At 41.0% G+C, this 26,015-nt stretch overlaps 1 protein-coding gene across 1 annotated transcript in view; it reads left to right on the forward strand.

Moving 5' to 3' along the window:
• The first annotated feature begins 2,444 nt into the window (after positions 1-2,444).
• The window catches only part of LOC129726121 (uncharacterized), a 104,818-nt gene continuing 81,247 nt past the window's right edge, over positions 2,445-26,015 (forward strand). The window contains exons 1-2 of the mRNA XM_055682770.1: positions 2,445-2,596; positions 3,200-3,551. The gene's annotated coding sequence lies outside the window, so the exon portion shown is untranslated. The remainder of the gene's footprint in view (positions 2,597-3,199; positions 3,552-26,015) is intronic.

The raw sequence follows: 26,015 nt of genomic DNA on the forward strand, positions 1-26,015 counted from the left end.
TATCTTCAGTAGAGAACCAGGAAGAGGCCGTCGACTCCATGGTAGTCCTCGCACGCGGTGGATGTGCACGGTAGAAGAAGATGCTGCTGGTGTACGAGGAGACTGGAGAACGGCTGCCCAAGACAAAAGAAGCTGGAAATCTTTAATTCGTTCGGCCCTAGACCGGTGAATGGTCCATTAGCCAACAAAGTAAGTAAGTTTGTAATAGAATGGAATACTCGAGGTAGGCCAAAAATTTAATCCCTAATATTTTTTTGTTTGAAACCATTAATATAAAACAAAAGTTACCTGTATTGAAAGTTTAAAAAATCCAGTCCACAATGTCAGAAAATTTCACTAGTCCAACTGGGGTTTTAGATGTTCCTGGCAGTGCTGGAAACTCGTTCTGGGACTTTAAATTTGCAAACCCAGGAGGAGTTTGCTTCGGTTTTTCCGCAGCACTGTTTGGTTTGTTTGTACCTTTCATTCCACTTTGGGAAATCTTAGGACCTTTTCGGGGTAGCTTAGGAGAGGAAATATTTTTCCTCTTCCTAGACTCCCCAGGATTGGCATAAGATGTTCCCGCTGGTGAATCGTCAGAATCGGTTTCATCAGAGGACAACAGATCAAAGGGGTTTGCTGTTTTGGGAGAGGTGGTAACGGTTTTCTTTAGCATATCAGCGTAAGAACGCTTTGAACGCTCTTTAAGAGACCGTTTTAATTTATCCCTGCGCTGCATATACACCGCACATGTCGAGAGCTCATGCTGATTTTCCCCACAGTGAATGCATTTTTCAGCTTTTTTACTGCAGGAATCATCCGCATGATTCTCCCCACACTTGCCACAACGTGCCTTATTGCAGCAGTAGGTGGCGGTGTGACCTAACTGCTTACAATTCAGGCAGTTCATGACGCGGGGCACATAGAGCCGCACAGGGAGACGAACCCGGTGGATCGAGACGTGGCTAGGCAATGCAGACCCGGCGAACGTAACTCGAAACGAGTCTGACGGAGTGTACACCTTTGTGCCGCCGGCGAGAGATACAGACCGCAATTGCTTGCAGTCCAAAATCTTTATTTTTACATCGGTGCACAAAGAATTTTTGAAGCAAACGAAGCCACTTTGCAAAATACACTCGACCGACAGACTCGAATCGGTTATGACACCGTTGATCTCCACGTCTCGTGCGGGTTTATACATGCGATACTCGCGTGTGAAGAGCTCAGAGCAAGCTATAGCGTTGGCCTGTTCCAGGTTACTGCCCACGATACGGAGCTTGTTGGTCTGACCTTGGATATTTCGGTTACAGCCTTGTACCCTTTCATCAGGTCTTTCGAAATCTGCAGAATATTTAACGGCTGCTCTAAGATCCGTCCGGGTAGAGCCTGGGGCGAGGTGGGACTGAAGAATGAACAGGGGAGGGGGTAACAGAGGGGTCAGGGTCAGAGGGGTTCGGAGATGGTGGCGCGGGAGGCGAGGGATCTACAACCATCGCGCTAAGTCTAGCGCACTAGCGCCGACAAGAACACGTACCTCTTTACTTCTTCCTTCCAGCAGTGGTTGTCCGATCTTTCGAAGCTGCAGCCGTTACAGCCAGCAGCACCAATACAGCAGCTCCAAACAGCCGCCAGCAGTGAGCCGGGTGTGAGATCACTCTACACAGCGACACAACTCAACTGTCAACTGTTGGCTTCTTCTTTTTCCTCTTTTGTGTTGAAATTCTCGTCCACTGCTGTAGCACAAATCAGTCAGCAGCCAAATCGACCTACGCACCACCTGGCAGCCACGATGCGAAACAGTTGCACAAAGGCGGGCGACCTTGAACGCGGATTAATTTCACTCGACCAGGCAAACAATGCCAGCACTTGCTCACACGTCTTTTGTATTATATTCTATTCTATCGGAGCGATCACCAAACACTTCCGATACTGATGCGTGTTCGGCACAGAATGAATCATTGTTATGATATTGGTTTACTAAAAGTTGAATTTATAGTTTACTGTAAAATTTCAGAAAATTTTAGGCTAATTTAGTTAATTTATTTTTTCTAAGTACTCATTTCCTACAGTAGTGAACAGTGTAAATGTGTGTAGATATCAGGTAACCATAAACGAATCAAGATTGAAACAAAACTGCTACCCTTAGTATGCGCTTACTACGCATGCTTTTTTTCTGTTCGTTTACCACCCCAACCGGTTCTGAAAAGCTCGGTCGTGAAAGCTTGCGGCAAACTGTGCTATCGAAATGTGCAAAAAAGCACACGGTGAGAGCGAATGGTTCTCTTTTTCTCGGGGTCAGACGTGTGAGATAGACCCCCACTGGCTCAGTTCACCACCAGTTCAGATAGACGATTTGCCCACATATATCCGTGTTGCGTCTGGCGATGACCAGCGAGGCAGCCAGACAGCAACAGCAATAGCAGCATATGAATATAAGAGACTGAGATGCAGCCGCAGCAGCAGAGCAGCCTCCCCCGAGCAGACGGAAAGATACGCCAGTCTTCATCGATTCATCGTCTGGAAGAGATGTGGTCTAGGAAAATTCGCAGTACGTAGACGCAGACCCGTGTTCGGTTGTGTGTAGATTGTTCTCCTGACCTGCTGGCACCATCAAAGTGTGAGACACGTCCAGGAATTGATTAAAATCCCGTCTAATTCATTTCTCCGTTGCACGTAGTAAAAAATTAAATTTTGACTGGTAAAAAAGGCATTGGGTTTGCCTGAAGGATTGTAAATGTTTTTCTATGTACTTGGTGGCATAAGGATCGATTTTCATCACCGTCGATTGGTCGTTTGATGCGCTTTTTCCGGTGGAACGTCGATGACACGACAAGAATTCGACGTAGTAGCCTAAACTTTTTTCTACGGGATTTGTTCTGGAAAATTGATTTTTAAAGTTTTCAATTCATTAGTGAATTCTGTACGTCAGCTGAAGTCTGAAGAGGACCTAAATGGCCTAATCGTTGTCTGAACAGCTTTAGTTCAAAGGTGAATTTTCAGCTGTATCGATTTATTGTATTTTTTGCCTGGTGTTCTCGTATGTTTGACATCGGTGAGTTGGTTTCTGTGCGTGGTGTGGCTCATACTATACAAACGGACGAGAGCTCACAGTGAAACAGCATTCGATGAGAGTATCCCCGCGAGTAGTAGCCCCCAGCATCACCGCAGTACCGTTTTAGGTCGCATGCAACTGTCAATTTCAGCATTTCCCTCCCTTTAGGTTACTACGTTGTGAAAGCATCCACAAAGCTAGTGATAACTGAGCAGTCCTGACTCTCAGTGACAGTGAAGTGAGTGAGCTTTCTGAGCGAGGAAGCTTTCGTGTGGTCAGAGAATGTGAGCAAGAGAAGGTAGAAGGTGAGAGTGCAGTGAGCGTAGTATTATTGTGTAACAACAAACACGCCTGTCTGCCTACTCCGTCGGGATAGACGGCAGAAGGAGGTGATATGCGCTTTCGATGCGTGTAGTTAGTTCGGGATATCTTCCTTCACTGTTGGCTGCTGCCATCCACTTAGAAAACATTCATCTGTAGTGGTGGTGCTCCATCAAAGGCGGCTCTCCAACAATCACAGGTAACATAATAAAGATTTTTTTCCCTAAACATAGACTGGAACTCACAATGGCTTTGTGACCCCACCTTAATGGTACAATAACCACCAAATGATGAAGTTGTACATAATAAACGATCCGATCAATTGAGTGTTATTAAAAAATAGCACAATTGTGCGAGATGATAACTACCAATCAAAATAATCATTTTCTTATTCATAACTATATTTATTATCACAAAAAGTCAAAATTGAATTACTTCTTTTACGATTTGATTGGGCTCAAATTATAGAGATTGTACAGCTACTTTTTTATAAGTAGGTACTCTTGTACAGAGCAATAACTGAGAACTGTTTAAAGTACCGAAAAAATACACAACTTACTGTGAATCATTCCAAGGTTCTGCCAGACTAGACTTGTTTCCGAGCAACGCAGCTGCCTTCGGTATGACCGACATATGATGCTAAGAGTAACCAAAAATGTTGAATGACAAAAGGCATACAAGTCATGGTCATCGCAGGTTTAGCCTATGAACGTTGGCCAGCTTTTTGGTTGACATACCCTTTTATTCGCATCGGTTCCATTCTTAGTTCACTATGAATATTAACAATCATAGGAGAATGGTGAGAAAAGAATCGTTGTTGCATAAGCCTGATGGGAAACAGGTCGAAACCAGTATAATTAAAGCTTAATATTTTTTGAAGGCGAAAAAATCTTTAAAGTTCCTCTTTTACGTTCATTTCACACTAAAGTTTCTGCAGTGTTCATAGCGGTAATTATACATTTGTAGCAGTAACACTTGTGAAGCTACAAATAGTCGAAAGTCACTATCGACAACAAATTCATGTATCAACAGAATGCGTAATTGAAATTTAACTGACGCGTTATTTTGTAGAACATTTTGCTGAGTGACTAAGATCCCAGTGAAACAAATCGACAGATTTTATGCATTTTTTTTATCAAAAAATGACTCAGTTTATGGTTGCTTAAACGGAACTGATTCATAGAACAACGTGTTGTAAAATGTTATACCCAATGACCCAATAAAATCATCCATAGTTCGAATGATAAGACAATATAAATGGCAAAAAACTGAAGATTCATCAAAGCATCTGTGTCAATATGAAACACTCTATTTCAGCATAAACGTTTCAATTTAGAGTAACAAATGCCGATCGCTTTGATCAATAGCCTTACCGAAACAATTTTATCCATTTTGTAATGTGAAAGGGAACAGCCCGCGGTAAAGTATATCAACACCAGCATCTCAGGCTCACTAGTGCTCCGATTTGATCCATTACGGCCCGAACATTGCAACTCCCAATTTGGGCCACGATAAAGATCGTGTTGATGTTGTAAAGTACCGCGATTGCCAGTGAACCGCTTGTTATAATTGACCTGAGTTATCGTTTGCTTCATTTATATATCGTGTCAATGTTTTGTTCAAGTTTATTTATGATCCAGTTATTTTAACAAGCTATTGGAAAATGATGAGATTTATATTATCAAACTATCTTGAGTAAATGTTTTCATTTTGAGTTTTTTTATGTTTTGCCTCATTGATCGAAGAATGATTATATTTAAAAGTTACAAACACAAATATAAAAATGCGTTTTGAACAGTTAGTCGCCAGTGGTCTAATCGATTCTAATAGTAGTGAGTAGTCGTAAAAAATCATAGTTTTCTGATAGAAAAGTTTTAAAGTGTTATATATAAATATAATATGTTATTTTTGATCTAGTACCACTCTAAAATAGAGGTGTATAGCTCTTGAATTTTATTAGAATCAACAAAACAAAGAAACGCGATGAACGCCTTATGAGGAACGTACATATTCGCTTGTTTAGGTGAACTAAACCATTTATTTTTATTCGCCATGACACGACCATATAGTTCACCACGGTATCGCCGCTGGAGGAAACCGGCTGTCCATTAGAGATGGTCGGGTACGGGTATTTTTACCCGAAACCCGTACCCGACCCGTACCCGACGGGTTCGGATCGGGTTTCGGGTAACGCCAGAAAATATTTTACGGGTTCGGGTCGGGTACGGGTAATTTAAAAACCAAGGCTTCGGGTTCGGGTCGGGTACGGGTTTAAAAAATTCTCAATTGGTCGGGTACGGGTAATTCGAATTTCGTGCATTATGAGAATTTAACTTTTATCATTTCAAAGCTAGGTGTTTTCTTAGTGTCGATAATCGGAAAAATCGGAGAAGAAATTGCCCATTCACACTCAACGAGAGATCGGCCAATACCTATTCTAACACTTGTCGGCAGTCTTTGCAACCAAGGGAATGACATCGTGTTATCTTTTTCTAATGTGAAAATGAATAGTTCTTCCTGCAACCGTTTTGAGTTACATGGAATTTTTGCCGGGCTTTTTTCATATCTGTCAGGGAAACCGCGGAGCATTGTGCAGTAAGGCAAATTAATACAAAGGCTGGCTAAGCAAAAAAAGTGTGGATAAATGCGACAAAAATATGGTATTGACTTAATTTTGGGGTGCTGAACACCAATCTCCATTCCATTTTTTAGTTGAGGCCGTCCATAAAGCACGTGACCTAATTTTTATTGATTTTGGCATTTTTCACCTTACTTTTTTATTAAATAGAATTAAATCTTCAACCACAAGCAACGCCACAGGGCGTCCTCCTCACTGAAACAAATTACATAGCTTTGGCACAACCCCTCAAATCAACCAAATTTTGCGAAAAAAAAGGTTTTTTTAAATTAAAACAAAATTGGTAATACACACTGACTACAAATCAACTTTTTCTTTGGCGCCAAAAAAATCCAAGCTATCATTGAAGCTGCGGAGCGTTTTAAGTGATGATTTTTTTTTTTAAACATATATCAAAAAACGTTAGTATACCAAACTTCGAAAAGTCTTAAAAAAATCAGATCTCATGATATTGCACCCAAATTCTGGATTAAAGCCCTTGAATGTTATAGCAACAATGGAAAATATTATGAAACAGCTGACGTAAAAAAAAAATTTAAGGAGGGTGGCCACCGATTCCCCACTGTGCATTGAGATGTTTGGTACGAAGCAAATATGTATATGAGATATGACAGCGATAGTATAGTCTTGGTTTGCACTGTGAACAGGATGCCGCATGTACAGGAATATTTGTGTTGTACCGATTTTTAGATTGAATCGATGACATCGAATCTGTACTCAAAAATTAAAGGTTTTCGGCAAATGCAAATGCAAATTTTTCAAGTTATAAACAATGTTAACTTTGACCTTATTATAATATTTAGATTTCAGTTTGCTGCGATGTTCACATAAAACTCGTCGTTTTTTTAACTCTACCAGACATGCACTTTTAATAGTGGACCCCTTCCGTATAGTGGACCATCCGCTGTAACTCTGGGTTCATTAACATTCGTTCACATTCACACTCGGTTCTTGTCTAACTTCGGCCAACATCTCGAGAAACCACATATGACAATCAGTGCGTATAACGTGCGAGGTACCCAGGTATTTTTCCAGGACGGGTCGGGTTCAAGCAATGTCGGTTTTTTTTTCATTCGAGTACGGGTCGGGTACGGGTAGTTGGAATAGATATTTTTCGGGTTCGGGTCGGGTACGGGTATTTTGAACAAACCAGACATCGGGTTCGGGTCGGGTACGGGTTTGAAAATTTTCGATTAGACGGGTACGGGTCGGGTAAGGGTAACAAATTTCTCATACCCGACCATCTCTACTGTCCATCATGCGGGCGTTCATTAACAAAAACAACTTGCAGCTGATCGTTCAAAATTGACTCGCGCTCAAGCGGTCCACGCGTATTTGTACCAAGTCGGACGGACTGACGAAAGCCACTTGGGATCAGTCAGTCAGCCCGTTTTCCACCGAAGCGGAACATTTAATATTCACGACGAGCGATAAGTCGAACGCTCGCTGTTGTATATTATTTCTACCCACATAAGCGAGTCCCCGTTCTGTCTCTTCTCACTCACAAACGGAATTGAAACTCGCGAGTTGTGAATAATTAGCGGTTAATTGTTATTGACCAATTATCTAATCATAATTCTGATGAAAGTGGTTCCCCTTGGCGATGTTGCAGCGAAGATCATCGCCGTCATAGCGAGTTTAAGTGTTCATCGCAATTGCAGTTGCAGTGGCGAATTGCGCGGCACTCGCGTGTCCAGCTACTGGTACGGAGGGTCTTTCCTTGTAAAGAAATTTCCAACATGGTTGGTTGAGCCGATAATCACTGGGTACGGATACGAGTGTCTACATCTGCACTAGTCCGGGTCACGGCGTCGTCGGTTGGACGGACGACGGCGGTCCAGCTTAGCGTGCGCGTTCAACATTTCTGTCAGACAGTTTGTCTGGATCTACATTATTAAACTTCCGTTTCATTTAAAGCTGCAACATGAGTGGGTAGTCTGCAGATTGTTAAAATTTTACACTGCTGCCATTATGTAAAGTGGGAAAATATGATAACAGATGGACACGTACGGCGCGCAAAATAATTCGTAGGGTCACGCAATGTGTTAGGTCATAGACAATGTTTATCTTTAAACGTACTAAGTACTCAGTAGTAACTGTTTATAACCTTGAAACTCAACACCGAATCAGAGTTGTCTTCCGGGGTAAATATTAAATTAGAGTTCCGCCCTGTTTCGTATGTAAAATTTCGGTTCGTGACTCAGATATTATACTAAAGAAGTGCTGCTGAACAAAAACAATATTTGTTTTGCAAACTAATGTCCTTTTTTGAATTTTTTTTAGCTTAAAAAAGTCATTTTTACATGAGGCGGGGGAGGGGGTATCCTTGAGCGTTACGATTTGTTACATGGGGAAGGGGGGGAGGTAAGATCAGCGTTACGTAACACAAATACTCTGGACTCTCTCCCTAAAAACGAGCATTTTTATCAGGCGAATTCTTTTACAGCGTTACGTAATTTTTATGGGGGGATAGGTGTTGGCGTTACGTTTCGTTTACACATGGGGGGGGGTTCAAAAATTGGGTTTTTGCGTTGAGTAACTTATGGATGTCGCCTAAATCACGTTTGGGCAACCAACCTTTTTTTCAGAAAGTTGGTAGAACACTGAAATACTGGCATCATCTTTCAATTTAGGGTTGAGCACCTTGACTTTCGCAACATCAACAAGCGTTTCCAGTCAGAATGACATGAAAATACGCAATAATTGAATCAAACTTTTTTGAGTTAAATGAAACTTTGCGCACTTATTTGGCTAGAAAACATACTATTTTCCGCGGGTAGAAACATTATATAGACAGTAGAGTAATTTTCAAATACCTTGTTTTAAACATTATAGCTCATTGTGAACCGTTACAGGGCAAATGGGTCCTTCCAAGTTTCTTAAACCATACTCTCAGAATAATCTGGCAAGTTACGTTATACAGCCGTTCGGCCGGTCAACCATCTTTCCAAGCGGCTTTGTATTTCTTCAGATCGTTGCAAACTTCTTCCAACTCGTTCAAGTTTGGCGGATCCACAGTATGTCTCCTGTTCCTCTCGACGACTCTCCTGAATTCGTCATCGTTCAACACCTCTTTAAAGTGTTGTTTCCAACGTTCCAACGCCACCTGTGACCTATCGGTAATCGAGTTTCTCTCTCTGCTATTACACTTGGCAGGAACTGACACCGTGTTACTTACCTTACCAATTGGATGGGAGCCGTGGTAGCTTGTGGTCAAGAAGTTGTCGCCTTGTGCCTCAGTTCTGAGCTATATTTCGCCAGTTTCCCAGAAGTCTCATCACCCCCCGCAAATCTCCTTAGACCTGGTCGAGCCATCGTGCACGCTCCGGCTCTCTATTTTTTGTGCCGGTAGAGTTGCTGGAGCGGAGCGATTCGTAGCCTATCGATTTCAGCCAGGTGTGCAATCGGGTTCTCTCCAAGCAGCGCGTGCAACTAACGTATCATACGCCTTCGCAATTCTCCGTCGTTCGCCGGTACTTCACCGTAGATAGTACGCAGCTCCTCTCATTCGAGAACTCCAAGGGCATTCATGTCTTCCGTGAGAAGCGTTGTTGTCTCGATTCCGTAGAGGATTTCCGGCCCTATCAGCGTTTTGTACAGCGTCAACTTCGTGCATCGTCGCACTCGATTCGGTCGAAGAGTGTCTTCCCTAGCTAGGAGTCATTTTCCCCAGCAAAATTCTTCGAAAATTACAGCCAATCATTTTCAATTTTACTTCCAATGATCGCAGCACTCTTTCATATACACTAGATTTTCGTCCTAATAACGTGCTGTTATACTCAGATGAAATAGATCGCGTGCATCGTTCAAGGTTACGGAATAAAATTTGACGACAAATCCAACCAAATGATCTTCACTTCAAAGCGAAAAAGAAAAACAGTCTTCTCAACCAAAATGAACCTCACCGGAACACTTTTTCACTCACACTGACCGATGCCTTGACAATCTTCGTTAACTGATAAACTGATTTTGTTGTCTTGCTTTCATCGCATGAAATATAATGAGGTGTTTTGACAGTTCACTTCCATGCAAAAAGCGGGAAGGGAGAACTCTGAAAGGATTGTAAAAAAATAACGTTTATGGATGCTTTTTTTCACTTTCACTCAAGAGTGTCAACAAATATCAACCCTGGTCCTGAGTGAGAACTCTCAGGATACCTATAACTCGGCACCGAACAGCGAGTGGAATCATTTCTGGGATACGGACAGAATCTATTCGAATCGCATCGAGCCAAAGTTGCTTCAACTTTTTAGAATGCAAACGATACTTCTCTGAACATGCGAATCGAATTTTAAATTTTAATAATTAACACTAACAATTAATTAACAGACTATTCGACATGACAGACTATTCGACATGACTGACGTCCCGGTTAGAATAAATTCATATGTACATTAAAGTCGCTTTTTACGCGGGGGATACGTGCCGCGTAAAAAAAACCGCGTAAATTCCGGAATCCGCGTAAAAAGCGACCTTAGTGTATATGTATGATTCCGGATGAACACATAAGATTCCCTAGGATTCCTCATTGCAAAGATTCCCTAGGATTCCTTCCCTGATAAGGAATCCTCAAAAAAAGAATCTTCAAGACTTCCCTGTCTATGGGAGCAGGATTCTTGAATAAGTACCATCATGTAATGCGAATCCATCGGATTAGAAAACTATACATTAAAAGGATCCTCAGAAATGCCTTCCCACATTAGAATCGTGGGCGTCCTCGTTAAGAAAACCTGAAAAAGGAATCGTCAAGACTGCCCAGTTTATGGGACTAGAATGCTCGGATAAGAACCGTCTATTGAGAATTTTTCGGATACGAAACCTTTCACTTTAACCTTACTTTTAAAATACTTATAACTTTTGTAATTTCCTCTCGATTTCGATAGTTTTAGCACCAAATTACTCAGTAACTTATCTACTCAAGTCAGCGGTCAGCGAATCATCCCGATCCCGGAAATATCATGTTAAGAGGTATTCGGCCGTTTTAGGTTGTTTTCTTAAAACGGGAAGTCGCATTTTTTTAATCCGGAATGGCGTCTGTGGTCGTTTTACAGTCTCTGGGTGTCATCCTGGTTCTGAAAATTTTCATTCTGGATGGCATTTGACCTTGTTTTAATTTTTTGTTTTTAGGGCCCCAGTGAACTAGAAACCCCAGTGGAATCTATTTCGGAAGAACCATTTCGAGGGCATATCACCGAAATACCCAAAATTGAACAAATTGCCTGGAAGTAATTTTATGAACCTTGAAACAATGATTGTAAAATTCTGTTTAAAAAATTTCTCATCCCCGAAAAACCGCATTTCCGGGAGAGAAAGAGTTTTTTCGGGATACCACTGATTGCCAACGTTACCAGTATGAAACTGTCATAGCTACCAGGTTACAAGAATTTTAAAGTGAGGTTAAAGTGAAAGGTTTCGTATCCGAAAGATTCTTATAAAACGATTCTCATTCAAGAATCCAAGTCCCATAGACTGGGCAGTCTTGAGGATTCCTTATCGAGGACGCCCACGATTCCAATGTGGGAACCCCTGGATAATCTATACTAGTGTGTTCGTTCGGGCATTTCCAATTCTGAGAATCATTCTAAGAGAAAAGTTTCGAATCCGACGGATTCGCATTACATTCAAGAACAGGGCAGTCTTGAGGATATTTTTTTTTTTGTTTCAGGATTCCTGATCGAGATCTCCCAGCTGGTCCCGAGGTACGATGCTGGCTCAACAAGCTTGTTGTCGTGTGTTCGATTCCCGGTTCGGGAGAAACTGTTAGTGTCAATAGGATCGTAGCGCTAGCCCCGCAATTGTCCTGTACACTTAACAATTGGCTGCGAAGTCTGTGTACAATACAAGAGAAGGTCGAGTTCCGCTAACGGAATGTAGCACCAATGCTTTGCTTCGATCAAGGACGCTTACGATTTCAATGTGAGGAATGTGTTTGTCCGCACGTATTACATCACTTGCGCTATGGGTGGCCTTGATCAATCGCGTCAGGTTATCCGGAAATCCATTGAACTGGCAGCTTCCTGTTTCGAGATGCAGTGTGATCGTAGTGTTTATGTTCGTTACGCTGATGGAACCCTTTTTTCGCTGCTCTAGCCTCCCGATATATCTCTCTCATCTGACGAGTCACACGATTTGTTGCTACTAACATGTTAGTGTAGGCCCTGTTCTTTTGTTCCGTCATCTCTAGTCACTCAGGCTCGAACCATCCACTGTCATGCCTATCATTCTCACGCTGGTTCACTAACCGCGTCGTGGATGTGCCTCAACTGCTCGTTCAGGTCCACACCAATTGGTTCTTCGATCCGTCCAGTAACTTTCCGAATGTACCCTGCAGGAACTCCTTCTGCGCCTTTGGATGTTCAGACGTATCTTCCTCGCCGATCTCGATTTAAATACGTTGGACAGCCGGGCGCGAGTAATGCCTACCATGAGATAGTGAAAACTCCTCCTCTACGTCGCCGGTTCTATCGTTCGTCTTTACTTTTCTCATAGTTATTTTCTTGTAGTTCGGATCCAATGGCAGTTAATTGAAAAACATTGGCTTGCGCAATTGATTCTTTTCAACAATAAACGGTTGAACCTTTCTGAATGAACTATAACTATTTTTGAGATCAATGAGGCACGGGGTTTGCATTATTTCGTTTGTTAATCAATCAGAGCACTCAGAGGAATTCGAAGAATCAGTAGGGTATTATCATTATTGTTTGTACACTTCACTCGCAGCATTTGCGTTGCTTCAGACGAATAAGTCGGCTTCCTTTTCTTGGAATTTGGCCTAGAGCTTAAAATCAAAGGATCCTAATTCAATACCCGCCCGTTTGAAACGTCGCGATTACGGGATAACCTAGAAATTTTCCACGGAATTTCGATCGGTACAGACTGTTCTCGCTAATTTCTCGCTCCGGGAGCTTCTTCAGAAAGAAGTCCAATAGAAACAAGAGTGTTTTCGAATACAATGGCTCCATTGATTAACACTGGCCAAGGATAGAATCGAATGTAGAGCTGAGCAGTTTCAATAGTGGACTCTGCGAATTTTGAAAAATCTATGCAAAAGCGCTGGTAATAATCTTTACAATAACTTTCAATTTGTCTTCAATACGTTTTGCAGAACAGCATCGAATGCATCAACAAAAAACTATAATTTGATCGATTTCAACCACCTGTAACAAAGGTTAAGGTTGTAGTTATAGAAGCCCGTCGTCAGCCACCACGTGGTCGACTACGAAATTTAATTGGCACAAGACTCGGAAATAGTTAATGCGTTACCTATAAAAACAAAGTCTTATGTTGTCATCACCATAACAAACATGAGTGGTATGCATTGAAAATTCGAAGTCGACCACGTGGTGGCTCGAAGTCGGCCATTTGTGGCGTCAACACACTTCCACCTTAACATAACTTCTGGATGCTCAACAGCTGTCAAAAGATGCAGTTTGTGGCACACTTCAAAATGAGACTATGCAAAAAATTGTTAATAGACTTGTATTATTTTCACTTTTGATCAGGTTTTCACATGACTTATTTCTAAATATATGAGACGGTGGAGAATGGGCCTCCGCCTAATGACAAGCTTTATTTGGTTTTCTAATACTGTCGTGGGCCAAAATTTTGACGTAAGTGTCAGAAGCACAAAATCGCTCCAGAAGCGATTTATTCTTATTAACAGAAGCACTTTTTTTCACAACCTGATCTGATAGAGTCTGAATTCATAAATATGTTAAAAAAAATTATCCCATTGCGCGACCTGTGTGCAATTGACTGGTGCAAAAAATGCATCGCAACAGTTTACAAGCATACTATCCTATCTATGGTATACTATCATATACTATACTATTCTATCTACACTGGAAATAAATCGCACGCAAATCCCTAATGCTCTTTACATATGAATGGCATTTGACGTGTGTGAGCATTGAAATCTGAGTGTAAAATGATTGATTTTGGCAAGCATGACATGGCAAACCGAAGTATAAGACACTTGATCTTGTGCTGGGAACTGAAACGCAAGTGTATTCCACGTGGATATGAAATGTTTCATCTATTAGCACAGAAGTAAGTGGAATCCACTTGGCAGTAACGTCTCGATTTTTTACAGTGTATATCTCAACTTTCTATATCTCAACGTCATTTCTATGCAAAATAACGCTAACGTCTTATTTTTGATATTTCTCAGCTATTTTTAAATATTTTGCTGTAGTAAACGAAAAAAAAATTGAAAATTTTGCGCTTTCCTCAAAATTACAGTCCATGGCAAAGCAGCACGAAATCGATCCTCGTTCCGCTCTGTCGCCGCCACTGTAGTAGATGTGTGATCTTTCACGTGGAATTCACGTTTTCCGGTGTTGGCCAACGCATCTCTTGTATAGCTGCTACCTTCACGTTTGTCTTCCGCGCGTGCCGGTTCTGACAGAGTCCTAGCATTCAAATTTCCAATCGTTTTCCTTTTCGTTTCGGATTGCTCATAGTATATTTGTTTTCACATGCTGCCTCACTAGAGCAGCGATGTCTAGTCTCAAAATGGGTTTGCTGCCTTGGGTGTAGCTGGCAAGAAACCGCATTTCATAGCTCAGCCGCTCGCTCCAAATCAGTCGCTGTTTGAGCCGCCCCTGACATGGGGAACAGACCTATAGAGAAGCTGCTTTTCAAAGAGAACTACTTCTCCTTCCCTGTCAGTAAACGAACATTAGCATGCCAACTAAAATGGTCATTTTGAGAAACCCTATACAAAATGTTCGTCTGCCCGAAAAAACACCCTGTGCAAAAAGACCTTAAATGGGGTGGCGCAAAGCGATTGAATTTTGGCCTTTGCAAAACCAAAAATTAACCCAACGTAGTTGCGAAACTTTTTTTGGTGCCAGATGGCTTTAAAATGCATGAAACGTCGAGATCCGATATCATCTGTTGAAAAAATCACGATTTTGGTGATTTTTCGAATTTTTTAAGTCCGATCGAGCTAAGATTTTTCACAGGGTGTGTTTTCGGGTAGGTGAACACCGGCGACCACCGACCGGTTCACCGAGCTTCCCTTGGTTGCTCGTATCCCAATTGTTCAGATAGGTATTGCTGGTCTATTTCATATTAACTAGTGCAGATTGTACTGCTAGTACGGATTTCCCAGCCATTTACCAATCATACGCTATGAACTCCAAGTTTCAAATAACTCAAAGAACGATTTTTTTTGGGTGAAACTTTGGAATCATAACAGAAATTTTGGGTTGGATTCTTTTGGTAGATTTCCCGATATTTTTTTGAGTAAACATTTTACCTAAGACATTTGGTATGGAAATAAAAAAAACTTTGATTTCGAAAAGTTTCATGCGCATTTTTTCATTCATTGAAAAAAAGTAGAACGTTAACCACTTTTAGGCTTCACTTCCGAGGTCCAATCGAGTTTTGTGTGGGCATTTTTTTTTTTTTTTTGAGAACGATACTTTTACGCCCTAGGTACTGCTGAACAAATTTCGAAAAGACGATTTCCATTGGCACTCTAATGTATATGTTCATAAGGCATCTCGGAGGACTATTTTTTCAAACACAGAAGCGTGTTCTGAACTGCAGTAAAAATGTAGGCTTTCGAAACATGTTTGCAGTTATTCAAATATTATGAGGCAATTTTTATTATGCTTTGATGATTACACCGAACAACCAAAATGTCTAGTTTCTTTAGTTCTGATTTTTGTTTCCCAATAAGAATTTAGGCTAGACATTCAAAGTGGTCCCCGTGGTTCACAGTTGTGGTGTCGGGTTCGATTCCCGATCAGGTCGAGGATCTTTTCGAGCTGGAAATTTTCTCGATGCAGCACAGGGGCAGGGTGTATCGTTGTACTTACCCTACAACATTCAAAATGTGCCAAAAACAATATCGATAACGAATTCTCGCAACTAATCTAGTTGATCGAAACCGCTATTAGACCTCCAGGCTAGCGTGCGATAATATTTTCCATATACACTAAAGTCGCTTTTTACGCGGGGGATACGTGCCGCGTAAAAAAACCGCGTGAATTCCGGAATCCGCGTAAAAAAAAAACGCGTAAATTCCGGAATCCGCGTAAAAAACGCGTAAATTCCGGAATCCGCGTAAAAAAAACCGCGCAAAAAATTAAACGCGTTAAAAGCGACCTTAGTGTAATCAACATACTGTATGAAGTGGCCAATAGTTCATACTTCATGAAACAAGAGGCAAGTGACTAAATACTTCATAAATGTTAATTGAAAGACATCTGAAACAACAAACAACTGTAACAATCGCTCAATCAATATATAAACGGTTGCTGTCACCAAAAAATGAACTTGCTGGTGTGAAATGTGTATAATCGATCTATTACGATTGTTTACCGCCTCGTGTTCTCGAGAGATTACCAACTGCGGGTGTGACCGAATCGAATCGGCCAGCGACGGTCACCGTTAGCTAACATGTTGAGAAAAATTATAATTGTAACTGCGCTTAGACCAGCAACTGCAACGGTGCGTGTTGCGGTCGGGTCCAGTCGGATTTTAGTGCGGTGTAAGAAGGTGGCAACCTGGCGCCGGTGTAGCACAGCCATCGACGATGGTGCGGCTCTAAGCTGCACAGTGGATGATGCTAAAGTATTCAAATTGGCTTTTAATTTTACTTATTATTTCTTTGTGAGGAAAGCCAGCAGATGTGTATAATTTGCTGCATTCCAGATCAGCTTTGGTAGGCGGCAAGTTGTCTGGGTGATTCTTTTTTGCGTGTACGCTATTAAGTTTGATGAATATGCCGATCAAAAATTAAAGAAGAATGTCTACAATAATAACTTTCATGATTGGTTGGGTTGGCCATACTTGATTATAGCACTTCATCACGTACCTAGTTGTGGCTGTGTGTTTGGTCATTTGCTGGAACGTGTTTATCATCGGCGGTTGTAATTTCGGAAAATGACTCAATAATCATTCTTGCTTGGATAATAAAAGCTCCGACCAGGTCAATGGGTCAATGAAAGAGTGAAGATTCCTAGTAGAGCAGTTCAAGTTTTTTTTCTTTATCACGAGTGTATTGCTCGAAGTGTCATCGCTAAAGTGCACTTTTTTACATCAATCCGCTCGAGGGTGAGGGGTACATTGAACGAGAAAAGCACTTATCCTTGCACCAGTTTTTATCTGTTGCTTGAAGGTTTGTTGGCAAGTATGACGTCATCGCGAAAATATGTAAACTTTTGTGAATCGTTCTTAGTTTTGTTCTACGAAGTACGATACGTAAGCAATTATTTTTTAGAAATTTCGTTTTTTTTTGCATTCACATCCATTGTCAATTATCTTAGTTCTTCGATGCACGATTTATGAGTCTGACACACAATCAGAAATCTAACAAAACCCTGATTTATCTGGCATAATTTATCTGATATGATTTAATTATACAAATTTGTTAAAAATCATATATTTGGATGATTTTCTTTAAAGATTCATGGAATAATTGACAAAACCTTCTCCGAATCACCATCAGAGCAAATTATTTACACAACACAATCATCATTTTCTTAAAGAAGGCAACTTATCCAATCGTGTGACCCCGTTTGATAGATTACTTGAGGGTGTTACTCTCCCTGCATTCAATTCTCGTATAAAAGCCACAAACTGGGTCAAATTACTGTGGCATCGGTAAAGTTATTGGTAAATTGCTTCGTTCGCTGTAAAACACACGCTAACCGCTGATCGAAAAAGTCTTCTCGGGGAAGGCCCTTACATCATGCAAAAACAAATGCAAGTGCATCGCAGCGTAGTACCTACAAATGTGTTGCACTCGCGTGAGACTCGCTCTTCTATGGTGCATCACGGCGCCACAACTCGAAGACAATTTCTCACTTTCCTCTGATCTGGCGTGTGCTAACTGCTGGAACTAACCGGTCTGTATTGGCCTAAGGGATACGACCGAAACCGAGGACGTCTCTGCCGTCGATGATTACATTTTATGTGCCTATGTGTACATGTTACATGTGCACTTTTTGCATAATTTCTGCTATACGTCTGGGATAAAACAGTGCAACGAGGAGAAGTGACGATAACAGGCGAATAATGATGCCTAGTGTGCACGGAAAGCTGTTCTATCATTACCACAACGACGTCACTGGCGTCGCGGTAGGGTGTAGGAATGAAGCAAAGCTCAGGTTATGCTGTTAAAGTTCCCAGTTGAACATACACACAAATATATCATAGTTCAAGAAGGGTGATGGCACCGAAGCAGCATAAAACCGGGTCGATGATATGCATTTGGTTCGCCGGGTAAAACTTGAGGATACTAAGAAGGCTCGAACCACCCGCTCCAAAGAAAGAAAAGTCATGTCCACTTACATGATAGTTAATTTAAAACTTAACATTGTTTTAGTTAGTTGCTAACTTCACAATGTTGGTGACAGGCCAAACAAAGTTGGATCCATCCCTTGCCGTAAAAGCTAGTTACGCCAATGATGACGCCAGCGGCGAAAACGTGGTAATTGAATTGCTTCTCGTGTAAAATCGTCGGGAGGCTTCCCGTTCTATACATAAAGCAATAGCAGCATTTCCTGTGCAATGCAATAGCAATGACGTCAACGGTGTTCTATATCGCAAGTAAATGGTACACATCAAATTTCGTTTCAGCATATTTTGCAGTGATGTAAAAAATGCGATCGATTGCTAAACTCGACTTTGCTTTGTGCTGAATATGCTCAGCGAAAACAGATCAATGTTGGAAATTTAAATAGATTAAAAATCGGCACTTGTCAGCAGATTTTCAGGTGCATGAATTTCACGTGTATCGTGCCCTGAATACTCAACGTGGTTTATAGTTCCGAGTCTTAAAGTGCGTCATCATGAACATATCCACATGTACTAGCAATCGTATCTCGGGTAGACGGAAATAGTGCTGCATATACCGGTTGCTAGTCAGAATGCATTTAGGTGGGAAGAATTCAGGGCATTAAACTTTTACGTACGAAAGAAGGGCTTGTCGATGCAATTTACTATGAAACGATGCTGAATCTGCCAAGCAGAAAATTTGTCGCGCTTCAATATTACATCACCAAAAAGTCCCGGAAAGGTTACCAAATAGATCCATTGGGAAATCTCACAATTTACAACTTTTTCTCAATAACGAGAATAATTTGCTGTAGATCCTAGTCTAACATCTCATAGGATGTTAGCAAATCTGTAAATGTGTCATTTTATATTGTTCAAACTCGATGTGAGAAATAGAAATACATTGTTATCAGAAAGACTTTATAGTACACTAAATTACCTGTTACGCGTTTATTTTTGCGCGTTTTTTTTTATATTCTTTTCAATATATGGAAAGGGCAGAGTAAATATTCACTGCTCCCTTCCTACCCAGTATGAGCGCTGCGTGTAGCAATTTGTTTCACAACACTTCTTTCTTCTGCTTTGTGCTGTGTTTCTGCGGCTCGTAAAACAAATTAATACGCGTGCTGCTTACATTTCATCCGAGCGGAAAAAGAGTGGTGAATCACTCTAGTGAGAATACACCGCGGTACAGCGTGGTGCGCACTGCTGAGTCAAATTCAATAGCATTTGAAGAGCAAACATGCATGAAGGGCGGCTTGATTTTTTTCAGTATCAAGATGCAAAGCAAATAACGCAATCTACTATCCTACCTAGATGTTCCCCTCAAAGAAACTTAAGAAACAGCCAGTGAAAGCACTGCAGTGAGCAATGTTGTGTAGTTATTGTGCATAATATCCTTTCTTGTGAAAAAGCTCACATCAGTTTATCTTTCTGGGAAGATATTTCATACACCAATGTGGTGTTTTTTTGCAAGCTCCATAAACACGCACGATTCACTGCTCTCGTTAACGCAATCCCGGCAAAGAGAAATTCGTTTTTACCTCGAAGAATGAACTTCGAACTCTTGTTGTTCAACTATATGCACAATTAACACAAACTGTATTTCATATTAAAGATCAATCTGTTTCCTAACCATACTGGAAAGTTTCGTCCTGCAAATTTTCAAGGATAATTAAAAAAAAGCAAAGCCTTGGTGCTACATTCCGGTTCGAAACTTGACCTTCTATTTATTTATACACAGACTTCGCAGCCGACTGTTTTAGTGTACAGGACAATTACGGGGCTAACACTTACAGTCTCTCCCGAGCCGACACTCGAACCTACGACGACTGGCTTGTTAGGCCAGCATCGTACCTCGAGACCATCTGGGAGATATAATCAAGAATAATTGTTAAACTTAAATCAAAGTTTGAATGTCAGGTGAGAGCAGTTGTTTTCGCATTGAAAGATATTCTCCTGCACGCTAGTGGTTCTCTGAGGAGCAACGACAAGCCTAATTAAATGCTTATTACATTTTTGAATGTTCTAGGCGGCTTTTGAGATTAACGAGGTCTTAAGGGGGATTCGGAATATACCCGATTTTTGACTCCGTTTTCACGCATTACCTGTTGCCCGCGTAGTAAGTTTATTATAAAAATCAGAACTCAGAAATCCACTGATACTCCTTTAGTAATAATAATATATTGTTTGTCATTTGAGAGAATTTAAGAGGTCATAAAAAAATATTACCCTATAATCCTTTTTCGTGTTAAAAAATACAGGATACGTCGTCGTCGAATACGTCACTCGGTCTTGGGCTACTATCCTCCCGTCGCTCTTAACACATATTACGCGGGCTTCCTCGTCGACAGTATACATCAAACGAGTGCGGGGTCTACCCTGAAGTCGACGGCCGCTATCGGGATTTCTTTTACCCAGCACACTAAAGCCTGTCATGTTTTACCCGCTTGACTAACGTTTGCGTTTAAAAAATTGACAACAATTGCCGATTTTCATGGGTCTACCTTCATATGCACTGACGCAACTGCCCAGGCAGCATCAATCATAGTAACCCAGGGCCGGCGGTTGATGTGGGTAGTATGGGTAGTAGTACCCACTCGGAAAATATCCCTGTGGGTACTTACCCACACGAAATTACCAGACAAAACAAAAAAATGTCTTTTCTATGTTCGAAACCTAAAATTGCCTAGCACAAGTGCGAGCAACTTCTTTCTAATGGTTGTCTTTGAACGAGAGTTTATAAAGCTACAGATTTCATGCATTTCTAAGCGATCTGCTATCAAACAAAATTTCGATTTCGAAAACTTCAAGAGCTATACTGCCGTTTTACGCATAATTGTCCGTGTTCCAAATCATGCAAACGAGAAAAACGGTGTTAAAGTTTTACAATACTTTAACGCATTGTGTCAATGTGACAAGTGCAATTATGGGTTTCTAACCAGTTTTACCTTGCAATAGACTGTTTTTAATAAATCTAGTTGAAGGTTTTTCGATTTAACACTCTTTTCCGTAAAAGACCCACTGGGACAATAATGCCGAGAAATTTGCCTTCCAATAGGTAATTTCTACGCATATCAGTCCCACGACGTGCATTCGATGTTTCCCAATACAAAGTTCGTACTGGGGATTCAAGGCTGTTTAATCTTTCACGGAAATGATCACGCTAAACCGGTTGTCTTTATACGCAAGTGATGATAATTAAATAAGTATCAGATGACTTACCATTGCAAAGAGGAATTGTTTTTTTTTATTGCCCATTCCTATCATATTTGAACGTTGTTGGGCTTTTACCATTTTGGCTACACACAAAAGACAGTTCTCACAACTTCCAATTAGTATGAATCTCATTCAGATTACAAACCAGCAAACAAGGTTTAGGTATCCCTAACAAAGATATGAACGTACCGCATTTAAATAATCACGCAAAGTTATCTTCGGTACCGACTTTTTGAAACCCATAATGTAGCCAAACGTTGTTAGAAAGTCTTTAGTGCTCTGTAGCACTTCCCAAGTTGTTAATATGGGAAGTAGTGGTTAGTGGGATGAAGTAGAATGGAAAAAGAACTAGTGGGACAAACATTTGTAGAAAATCATCGATGGGACAAAAAGACTTGGTATGGTTTTTCAAGATTTTCGGAACAAACAATGCTATTTTTGAAAGTTTTTCTGAAATATACATGAAAATAGACTCATTGGTGATAAAAAACGAAAATCGACCAAAATTAACATGGGACAACTATGTTCCAAATTGTCCCATGTTCCAAATCATGCAAACGAGAAAAACGATGTTAAAGTTTTACAATGATTTTAGGCATTGCGCCAATGTGACAAATGCAGTCATGGGTTTTTAAGCAGTTTTACCTTGCAATAGACTGTTTTCAATAAATTGACTGTTTTGCGTTTTAACACTCTTTTCCATAAAAATACCCACTGGGACAATAATGCCGAGAAATTTGCCTTACAATAGATCATTTCTACGCATATCAATCCCACCACTTGCAATCGATGTTTCCCAATACAAAGTTCGTTTTGGGGATACAAAGCTGTTTAATCTTTCACGAAAATGATCACGCTAATCGTGTTGTCTTTATAAGCAGGTGATGATAGTCGAGATGAAAGTTTAGTCAATTGAATCAAGTTTTTCAAGACTTTTGGAACAAACAATGTTATTTTTGAAAGTTTTTCAAAAATATACATAAAAATAGACTCATTGGTGATAAAAAACGAAAATCGACCAAAAGTAACATGTGACAACTATGCGTAGAACGGCAGTATACTTGTACCTACATTTTTTTAATGACCAAAAAAATGAGCCTTTCATTTTACAGTAAGTGAAGCCTTACCAGAAATCCGCTGAAGTTTGGATTTGGGATAGAGACTTTTTTCGAGGAGACAAAACTGTTAAGTCGTAAGTGTTGGATTAAAAAAATGCACAAAAATTGTCGATTTTTCATGGGTTTACCTTTTCATGCAATAACGAATAAACCGATGTAGCATCAATCATATTAACCCATGAATCAGCAGAAAAAAATTACCTTGAACTCTATCCGTAATGACGAAAACAGTGAAACTACTTTATTAAGAAGTGTGCGCGTTCAAAAAACGGCACCCCGCCGCGTCAAAAGCAGATATCGTGCGACACTTTGTGGACGCCGGATATGTCCGTTTCGGCATCTACAATATCTTGGCCCTATTGGACAATAATCAAAGCATCGAAAGAAAACCCGATTCCGAACGGCCGACGAACCTGAGCGATAAAAAGCTCCAAAAGATCCTGAAAAGGAAGACCGATGTCGGGAGGTTGGTGCCACCGGCCAAACTGTGAAAATTACCTGGCGAACATGGATGGCAACGACTGGCAGGACATTTCGTATTTTACTTCCTCCACGAAGGAATTGAGCTCCTAGGTAAAGTTCATTGGACACACCAAGTTTCCCAAGAGGGGGCTGTTGTGGCTGACATTCATCGAGAAGGGGATGTCAAAGCCGCTCTTCTTTTACTTCGTACTGGCCGTGAATGGGGTAATTTATAGTAAGAAGTGCCTGCCGAAAGCTGCGTCGTTCATCAGAAATATCATAAGGGTAAAAACGCGGGAAACTGGCTGGATCTGCCATCGGCCCACTACTCTAAGCAATCGTTGGAGGAGATATAGATAAAACTGAAGAGTAAGATCTACTCCAACAATTTCGTCGCGAAAATTGATAAATATAAAAAAGAAAGAACTTAAAAACTTGCCTACACGCATGTTTTCGTCCACCACGGTGATTGTTCCGTTTACTGCCGGAAGGCTACCCTTGAACCTTCCCTATTTCTAACTACCCACTCGGGCAAATAGTGTGACGCCGGCCCTGTAGTAACCTATGAGTCAGTAGAAACTGAAGTGCAGACGGTACCCCGCGGCGTCGAAAACGGACTTAGTGCGGCACTTTGTTCGTTCCGACATTTGTAGCATCTTGGCACTATTGGACAGCAATCAGAGCTCAGGTTCCGGACAGCCGACGACCCTGAGCGACAAGAAGCTTTAAAAAATGCTGGAAAGGAAAACCAACGGAAAAATGGCTGCCTCGCTGCGTGCGTTTGACCGGGAGGTCGGTGCAACCGGTTAAACCGTAAAAAAGTACCTGGCGAACATAGACATACATGTCAAGAAGCGGCAGTCCTGTCCACTGGTCTCGAAGCTACAGGCAATGGCGGAGTGGCAGCGGCTGAATAATGTCGAATTCATTTTACGGCAGGACTATACCGTCCCGGACTACACTTTGCAGCTGAATCAAAAACACTTTCCGAGCAGTGTGCGTAACACCAGAGGTAGCTGTCACTTTGTTTTGTTTTGGTCATTATCGCCATTGTCTTTTATCGCGTTTGTGCTACTGTACGAAAAATTTGCCAATTTACTGAAAAATGACGGAACTTAATATTAATTTGCAAGAATATGCATTGGTAGTGAATGATGATGGTGCGGTCTAAAAATCAATATGTAATAATAATACACTGGGGTCGCTTTTGCGGGTTGTTTTTATGCGTTTTTATACACGGGATAATTTTGCAATTACGCGGATCATTTTTACTCAATTCGGAAGGTTGTTTGTACGCGGTATCAAATAAGTTGAGTATAAATATATCTAATCTAATCTTTTAAATGTGGTACAACCGACCGCGTAAAAAGCGACCCCAGTGTAATCAAAGCAAACCGATTTTGACACTTTTTTTTTTGATTTCAACACATACGTGTGTCTTCGAAACTGCACTCTGTTTCTTTCGCGGACTGTCCGGGACAGAAAAAGGGTAGTCCGGGATAGTCCGGAAAATGAATAAAAAACAGTTATAGGACAAAGTGTAGTCCGCGGTGTAGCTACACCGCAAAAACGAAAACGACATAAAACGGCCAAATCGATTTTCCCGGAGAATCGCGACGTAGCGGTGGTGATGGGCGACGATACCTTTCTTAGGGAACCTGTATATCAGAGAAATGACAAGACACTCACCGTTAAGGCAACTGTCAACATCAAAACGGATAACGGCAATGCAGATTTATACAGATCGCCCATTTTGATGTTGACAGTTGCCTTAACGATGAGTGTCTTGTCATTTCTCTAATATATAGATTCACTCACCCTGGATGGCAACGACTGGCAGGGCACTTCGTATTTCACTTCCCCCACGAAGGAAGTGAGCTCTGAGGTGAAGTTCATTCCTCAAACCAATTTCCCCAAGAAGGTGCTGCTGTGGCAGACAATCAGCGAGAAGGGGATGTCAAAGCCACTCCTCTTTCGCTCCGGACTGGTCGTGAACAAGGAAATTATATTATAAATAGTATGAAGTGCCTGCCGGAAGTTGCATCGTTCTTCAAGAAATATCATAAGAGTGAAGACGTGGTGTTTTGGCCGGATCTGGCGTCGGCCCACTTTTCGAAGCGATCGTCGGAGGAGATGGAGCGGCTAAATATCGATGTGGTACCCAAAACGGCGAGCCCGCTCAACGTCCCCCATCGAGAATTTTTGGGCTAATCTGATGCGTAAAATCTACTCCAACAATTTTTTCGCAAAAACTGACGAGCAATTGATAAACAAAACGTAGAAAGAACATGCCTACACGTATGGCGAAATGTTCTATGGGAAATTTATCAAACTCAATAGGACACCTGGAAAAATGTACAATGGCTATTCCAGTGGTATATATATATATATATATATATATATATATATAAGTTTCTGGATTGATTTCAAAATGTTTATATTCTTTCACTTGCTTGAAAGTTAACTTATTTCTACGCGGATTGTGTTATTTGTTTACGGATAATATCTTATAAAATAAATATTTGATTTTCATTACCGATATACTTGAAAATAAATATATTTTTCGATTTATTAACCACACTATAGTAAAGCAAGGGTCCATTTTGTAATGCAAACATAACTTTAAATAATTCCCCATCTATCACCACCGCCGCACCAACATCCGACGGGCTACCACGCTCTCTAGCCGCCACTTTGTACTTCGATTTGGCAGAATTCAGGACAGAATAGGGCTTGCCTATTCTCGTTGTTTCCATCTTGAGAGACACAAAAACCTCTCGCACCGCTCTACGGTTAATACCAATGATGTGGATATCGTCCGCAAAACCTAGGAGCATGTGATACTTCGTCATGATGGTACCACTTCTCTGCACGCCAGCTCTATGTATAGCACCTTCCAGTGCAATGGAATAATGTTCTAGCATACCATAACTCA

This window comes from Wyeomyia smithii, chromosome 2 (assembly GCF_029784165.1).
Source record: "Wyeomyia smithii strain HCP4-BCI-WySm-NY-G18 chromosome 2, ASM2978416v1, whole genome shotgun sequence".
NCBI classification, from domain to species: Eukaryota; Metazoa; Arthropoda; class Insecta; order Diptera; family Culicidae; genus Wyeomyia; species Wyeomyia smithii.